This window comes from Helianthus annuus, chromosome 11 (genome assembly GCF_002127325.2).
Source record: "Helianthus annuus cultivar XRQ/B chromosome 11, HanXRQr2.0-SUNRISE, whole genome shotgun sequence".
Taxonomy (NCBI): Eukaryota; Viridiplantae; Streptophyta; class Magnoliopsida; order Asterales; family Asteraceae; genus Helianthus; species Helianthus annuus.
The window spans coordinates 38,024,028-38,031,397 of NC_035443.2; the positions used below are offsets into that span (position 1 = coordinate 38,024,028).

General features: G+C 31.6%; 1 long non-coding RNA gene across 2 annotated transcripts; it reads right to left on the reverse strand.

Annotated features, from left to right (window-relative positions):
* Positions 1 to 350: 350 nt before the first annotated feature.
* Positions 351 to 1,895, reverse strand: LOC110890027. Of its 2 annotated transcripts, XR_002564160.2 has the most exons (3): positions 1,521 to 1,895; positions 583 to 1,414; positions 351 to 393 (listed from the first exon to the last, which is right to left on the reverse strand). It is a non-coding gene; the product is annotated as an uncharacterized LOC110890027 (long non-coding RNA). The 2 variants fall into 2 exon arrangements; XR_002564159.2 differs by lacking the exon at positions 351 to 393 and having other exon boundaries at positions 448 to 1,414.
* Positions 1,896 to 7,370: the final 5,475 nt, after the last annotated feature.

Below are 7,370 nucleotides of genomic sequence, written 5' to 3' on the forward strand. Positions count from 1 at the left end.
ACCTGGAGGGAAGTAATGATACATACCTATATCCAGAACCCAACCCGTACCCAGATCCAGAACCCAGCCCGTACCCAGATCCAACTGCTGCAAAGAGCTCAAAAAAATAGCGGGAAGGATACTAGCGGGAACAGTTGCAGGAGGTTTTTAGGGCAGTTTAGTGAACAGTTGCAGGAGGTTTTTAGGACAGTTTAGTAACTGCTGTTAGTGATAATATTAGTATCAAACTATGTTTAATTTCCTTCTTGTTCAGTGTTTTTTATATTATCGTGAGTTTTGTATTGGAGATTTGCCCTTCTCGAATTGGGCCTATTGCTTTAATTTCAGTATCGTTATTTGAGTTCGTATCAGAAACCCCATGAAATATTACTCAATACCTCATTGAACTTGAGGCTGCAAAAAAAAAAAAACACGCTTATATCCCAAATCAAAAGATTCGCATTCTTGTTTGATCCAACTGAAAATATTTTTGTATAAATACTATGTTAAGGTTCTACAAGAAACAATGTATGTAAGCTCTATAATCACCCATTACATATAATATAGCAATTTATTAAAAAATACAAATATACTCACCATAACCACCATTGACAACTGTTGTATAATCAGCAAATGTTCCAAATTCTAAAATTTCTGATCCGCTTTCAAGTATACGTTCCTAGGACCCGTTTCACCCAAATTTACAGACATCAACTTGTTTCCTCCTTCTTTTGAACAAGAAACAACTGAATCATTGAGCAAATCCAACACCTCTGATCCCAAAACAACCCTATATCATCAACATTTGGGTTTCATTCATACCCACTTCAAGATTTCCATTAGATTTATCAACACATCCCTCAATATCAGATTCACCTCTTTTTTAAACCAAAAGTTGATTTATCAAAGCTCAATGAAAGTAGGCAAAGAATCGTTGATTGATATTTCACCATCCAAAATAATATATAGAGATACAATATGCCTATCTAAATATGACAACAATATTTGCTATAAATGTGTACATCTATCACATAATTATCGGAAGTCTAATACTCAATAATAACCTCATTTTATTAGAACAATCTTGATTACTGATGACTGAATCAATTTTGGGTTTTACCCCTTTCAAAAGTTTCAGTTTTGTGTTTTGTGTTTTACACAACATCAACTCTTTTCTAACTCAAAAACAAATCTCAGTTGTTACATTGCATGATCATCTAAAGCTAAATAGTAATAAACTGAAGATAAAATCCTAGGATTATTTTATCAAGCACTTACAAAACCCCCGAAATCCAAATGTAGCCCACTGGAAACTGGGTGAGGTGAAATAAAAACAGCTGACAATTGATTCTTAATTTGAAACTTGCATAGAAGCATCCTATCTACTTTGACCTCATGTAATTTTTGTATAGCAGCAACAAGACTCCCAATCACTCTGTATATTTAAGAGAAAAACATGTAATTAGCCATTGTGATCAATTTTAGAACAAACCTATGTACTAAAGTTATAATAAATTTAATGGCAATAAGGGCAGAATTACCTACTCTTTCTCAAGTTCTTGTAGCTGCACATGAACTGATTTTTCTTCACAGATTTCCTCTGAGTTTTGCCTTTAGGCTCTCTATGTTTGGATCAGATTGCAGATATAGCACATTATGCAGCCAAAATCAAGAACTGATAGTTAATATTTTTATAACCATATATATAACTCATTGAATGGATTTAGTTCTCTACTTTTTAAAAAGCAAATAAAAAAATTTCAAATAGCCAATTGTGCAACACATTGATTATCATGTGAATATCAAATCACTGAATGCAATGAAACAATTACAGAATATACATTCACCAAAAGTTCATCAGGGGCCATGACCCTTTCATCATAACTTCTATAAGCAGTAAATTGACCATCAGAAACAAGTTGATGTTGTGTGTGTAGTTTTGAGCACCACAAGTTTGTGTTTACGGGTACCGTAAATTTTAAATAAAATATACGGTACCCGTAAAAACAAACTTGTGGTGCTCAAAACTACATTCACGACATTTTTTTTTGAATTTTTTTTACAAATGTGTTTATAATACACGCATCTACGTTTTTGAAAAAAAAAATTGGTCCAACTCGCCCCGGATCAAAAAGTTCTCATGGTTCTTACAACTGGAGGTGGTTTTCATTTTAGCGGTCCCCTATATATATATATACTAGCAGGGTGCCCGCGCGATGCGGCGGGGGCGACACTTTGCATTGCGACACTCGTTTCTGATAGTTTTCTTATTCGTATAATATTTATGATAACATTATTGTGGTGGATATATGTCATAAGTTTACACATATGTAAAAGTTTTGTTCTTTTATAAAAATTAATAATCGAATGACAAAAAATATGTTTTTTTGTATAAAAATTAATAATCAAAAGTAGGGGTGTTCATGAGCCAATCCGATCCGAACAAGGGTCTGCTCATGCTAGGATTGAATTACAACCGATCCGATCCGAGCGGATCAAATTTGCAAAACCGAGCGCAAAAGTGATGCTCATGCTCGGATTGAATTTGAATCGATCGGCTCGATTTCGCTTAGTTTTTATCAAATCCTAAAAAAATCGAGCGGATCGTTTTCGCTCGGTTTCGCCCGATTGAATCATAAGGCTTCGTTCAACAAAAACAAATTCTAACTTAATTAAAACATGTCCAACACTTTACTAACAAAAGCAATACATAACTCAAATCATGATTCTAAAAATGTTCTTAACAATATGAATTATGATATGACTGAATATTGTTTTAGGAATAGGATTTAGGGTTAGATTTTCATATTAAATATTAAGTTGGGCTGAATATTTTTTTGGGCTTTTAATTTTTTTGAGCTATTATATTTTTTTTTTGGGTTTTTAATCTATAATATATATATATATATATATATATATATATATATTATTAATAAAAATAATTCGAGCGAAACCGAGCGATCGACGAGCGAGCGGAACTTTGCTCATGCTTCGATTGAATTTGAATCGAACCGATCCGAGCGACTCATTTACAAACTGAGCGGGAATCGAACGAGCATTTTTCGAGCGATCGTCGAGCGATCTTAGATCGTCGAGCAGTTTGGACAACCCTAATCAAAAGACAAAAAATAAAGGATAAGTTGTTATAATTGTAAAATATGTTTATTTTATTGGCTAAATTATAAAGTATAATTTTATTCTTTAAAGTTCATAACTTTTTCTAAATATCCACATAGTAACCATCCAATAAACTTTAAGTTTAAAATTTTTCGTTTGTATAAAAATACAAAATAGTATTTGACCCGTAAGTACGTTTTAGAGCTTTAACTTAAATTGTTAAATTTCGGTTTTTTTACAAATATAAAAAATTTATATTTTTATAAGATTTCAATAACTGTTTTTATAAAAAATAGGATGATAAGAGTTTATATCTTTATTAACTTTATATCATACTAAGTTCAAATTTTCAGTTCCTAACTAATCTTATCTATATGAGTCTACTTTTAACTAATAATCCTTAAAAATATGCAACACAATGTACTACCATGTATCTAGTCAAGTTGGTAAATAATTATTTTGAAACTGACTAATATTATCTATAACAATATAGTTAAACTTATAATTCCTAAAAATTTGCAACCCAGTTTAGAATTTATCTAGTAAAGATTGTAAATTTCTGGAGTATTTTATTTATATTAATTGTTATAAAAATGTTTATAAAATAATTATTTTTTTTATTAACTTTATATCATAGTAAGTTCAGTTTTTTAGTTTAGCATTAAAGTTTATTACTTTATTACTTTTTAATTAAAAAATGCAAATTATTAGATTAATATCCAAGAATAACTGCAATATTTTATAGTTTCAGCTTTACTATATCTAACTACAATATCTATTTATTGCAACTTTAGGATATTAACTTATATAAGTTCAATTGACTTATAAATTTAGGATATTAACTTTGTTTTGAACTTTATTAATATGGTTAATAACTGCATTATATTAACACCAAAAATAAAGTTCAAATATAAAATAAACTTTATTCATACGTCTAGGTCAAACATAACAACTGAAAATGAAAAAAATATATATATATATAAAAACACTTGATAGATTTCATATTAGACTGCAGGAAATCTGTCCGTTTCTGAATTGACACTCGACGTATTTTTAATCGGGTTTCCTGGTTTGTGCTTGAATCGACAGTATCTTCTAATTCCTCTTCTTTGTCATTGTCCTCAGAATCGTTTAAATTAATAACCTCACTCCATTTCCATTAAGAGAGTCTCTTGGATCTCTTACTTTGAGTCTCAAACTTCCAATCCCTATAAATGGCAAAAATTGAATACAAAAGTTAAAAAAAAAAGATTAAATAAACCTTAAAATTACATCTTCACTAAATTCACATTGAAGATTAGACTTGTATGGACTAAACATTGCACCATGAAAAATAATATCAATACTTTTATCACCATCATCCTGCAATAAAACACACATATAATAACATAACGAACATGTTAATATGAAAGATTACGCAAAAATAATACTTAAAACCAGCAAAATCAATACCTTAGAAGCTTGTTCGACAAATATTTTATTTAAATTGGCATGTTTATCATGCAACTGAATCTGAAAGATCAAATAAGTTAACATTCACATAAAAGTAAATAAAAGAAAAAAAAATATTCACTGCTGCGATATAACAAAACTGACATTTCGCAACAATTGAATTCAGAACTGGATTCATTTTTTTAACTTTGTTTAGCAATAGATATAGGAGTGTTCTGCTATATTTATAGTAGTAACTATAGAAGTGAATTAGGGTTTAATTTTAGATTTGTCACCCCTTTATTTAGGAAGTTTGTTATGGTTAGTTTTAAGTTTTATAACATATAATAAAATAAAATGTGACACATAATATCTTAATTTTATGTTACGGTACTTTTAATTTCTTTTGTTTTTGTTTGCATAGATGGAGCCCATTTTAGATTAGGCACATTAGATCACAAGTGTTAATTACTTGTAAATTAACGCATAATCGACTTATACCTTTTAATCCGTGCGTCGATATTGAACAAGACAACTACCGAAACGTTGACAAAAATGTGTAGGTCGTCATGCTATCTTTGGATTTTTCTTAAACAGTATAGTTTATAAGATATGTCAAGATACGTAAAAAAAATATAAGTTTGCTATGGAGGGATGAATTGTAACTAATTATCTATAATTTTGTTAAAACCTTATGGATTTAAGTGTAATAATTTTAGGGGCTAAAAAATTAATAATGTTTAAAAGACCAAACTACCCTCATTTTAGGGGTCTTTTTATAAATAAAGAGAGGGAAAAGTTCTTATTTTTTGGGTATCTTAAAATCCCCCTCCCTCATGCATTATAATATAGTATAAATAGGGTAGGGTTTATGCGAGAACCACCTTTATTGCGAGAACCACGAGAACCAATATGAACACAACAAAATAACCCACTACACCACCAAAAACCTAAAAAAAACCTAACCCCCCCCCCCCCCAGCTAAATTCTAAAAACTAAACCCCCAAAAAATCTAAAAAACACACAAATTTTTTTTTACTATTTTTTACTTAAATCGCTACTTTTAGTAGCCATTTTTTTTTCTTTTTTTTTAGTAACAAAAAGTAGCGATTTTTTAATAAAAAATATTAAAAATATTTTAGATGTGCGTATATGGTCTGCAAATAAGCATATTTACACATACCGAACCCTCCAAAACTTATTCCTAAGTTATGTTAAGGATATTTAGGGTATGTTTAGCTTATGTCATTGTTCCAGAGTGTACGTCGCTACAAGAATTGGTAGACTTTCGCAGTTTGTCACAAATAGTCCTTGTGATCGAATAAACTTGTTTTGCCATACCGAACCCTTCAAAACATATTTCTAAGTTATGTAAAGGATATTTGAGGTATGTTTAGCTTATGTCATTATTCCTGAGTGTACGTTGCATTAAACTGATTACGTTTGCGTAACACTTTACGTAGAACTTCCAGAAAAGCTTTTGAGAGTTCAAAATCATACAAGGATTGAAATGTGTAATTGTCATATGTAATTACACAAATCCCGGGAATGAAATACAAGATTTCATTTGATTCAAAATTGATCAGAGTTGCATACTGGTTGTAAAGGCACACATGTCACACGTGCCCCACCCAAGATTCATGAAGAAGAAGACAAACAGAAGCAGACAAGACACACGGGGCCGTGTCTCATGGACACACGCCATGGTCAACTCCTAGATAGAGAAGATGGAGGGCATAGGGGTGCTTGGTTCAATTGCAACTCATCCCTTGGCAAACCACTTCTCTCACACCTGCCACCATTCCACCGCCACAATACCACCATCATTCACCACATTCATCCATCATCCATCTCTAGAGTGTGTGTAGTAGTCTCGGGATCCAAGGTTGATCGTAAGAGCTTTTGTCAAACAAAGGCCATGATTGGCTAATCTATTATATCACTTGGTGAAAACAAGTCATTTATGTATTACATTTGATTTCCAATCTTTGGTTAACTTTTTAATTGGGTATGTATTAATGACTTTAGTAACTAGTTTTTTTATACTGAAAGTGAACTTTATTCTATCATCTCTTCATGTTTCATTGATTCACTCATTCATATCTTTACGGTCTATATAAAGCGTGTTAACTGACTGGAAGGAGGTTAGAAGGGTGGTATGGGTAAAGTTTTTGCCTCGTTCAGTGTATAGATCCTTCGAGGACTTAATTCAAGCTTATTAGAACTTCCTTTGAGGCAGGTAGCATCAAATCGGTAGAAGTAAGAACGGCTTGAATCCCCTATAAATAAATTACTATTAAAACTTTAAACAGGCCTTGTGGGACTGTATCCCTGCTGACTCAGACCAATATGGCTGAGGTAGCGTTGCCTCTAAAAGAGGGACAAGCCACATTTTGCATTAATAACTTATTTAATTATCTTTCAATATTCCGGCCTTCCGGGACTGTATCCCTGCTGACTCAAACCAATATAACTGAGGGTAGCGTTGCCTCCGAAAGAGGGACATGCCACTATAACTAAGATAATCTCTTAAAAAACCTAAAGTGCGGAAATCATCAAAGGATACATAAAAGATAAGTCGGAGCCAAGTGATTCTATCTTATCTATTTGTTTCTTTATTTTTTTAGCTTTTTTGTTTTACTTATTAAAAATCTTTTCTCAAAATTAGATTAGATTAGACGTCGACGATATTCCGGTATTAAAAGCTCTTGTGTCCTTGGATGACCTCGGTATCTTACCATCGCTATACTACACCAACGATGGGTGGACTTGCCCTAGTGTATTGTAAAGAGTTATAGTGTTATATCGTGTTTTATAAATTTAAAACTTGATAAAAGTGAGTA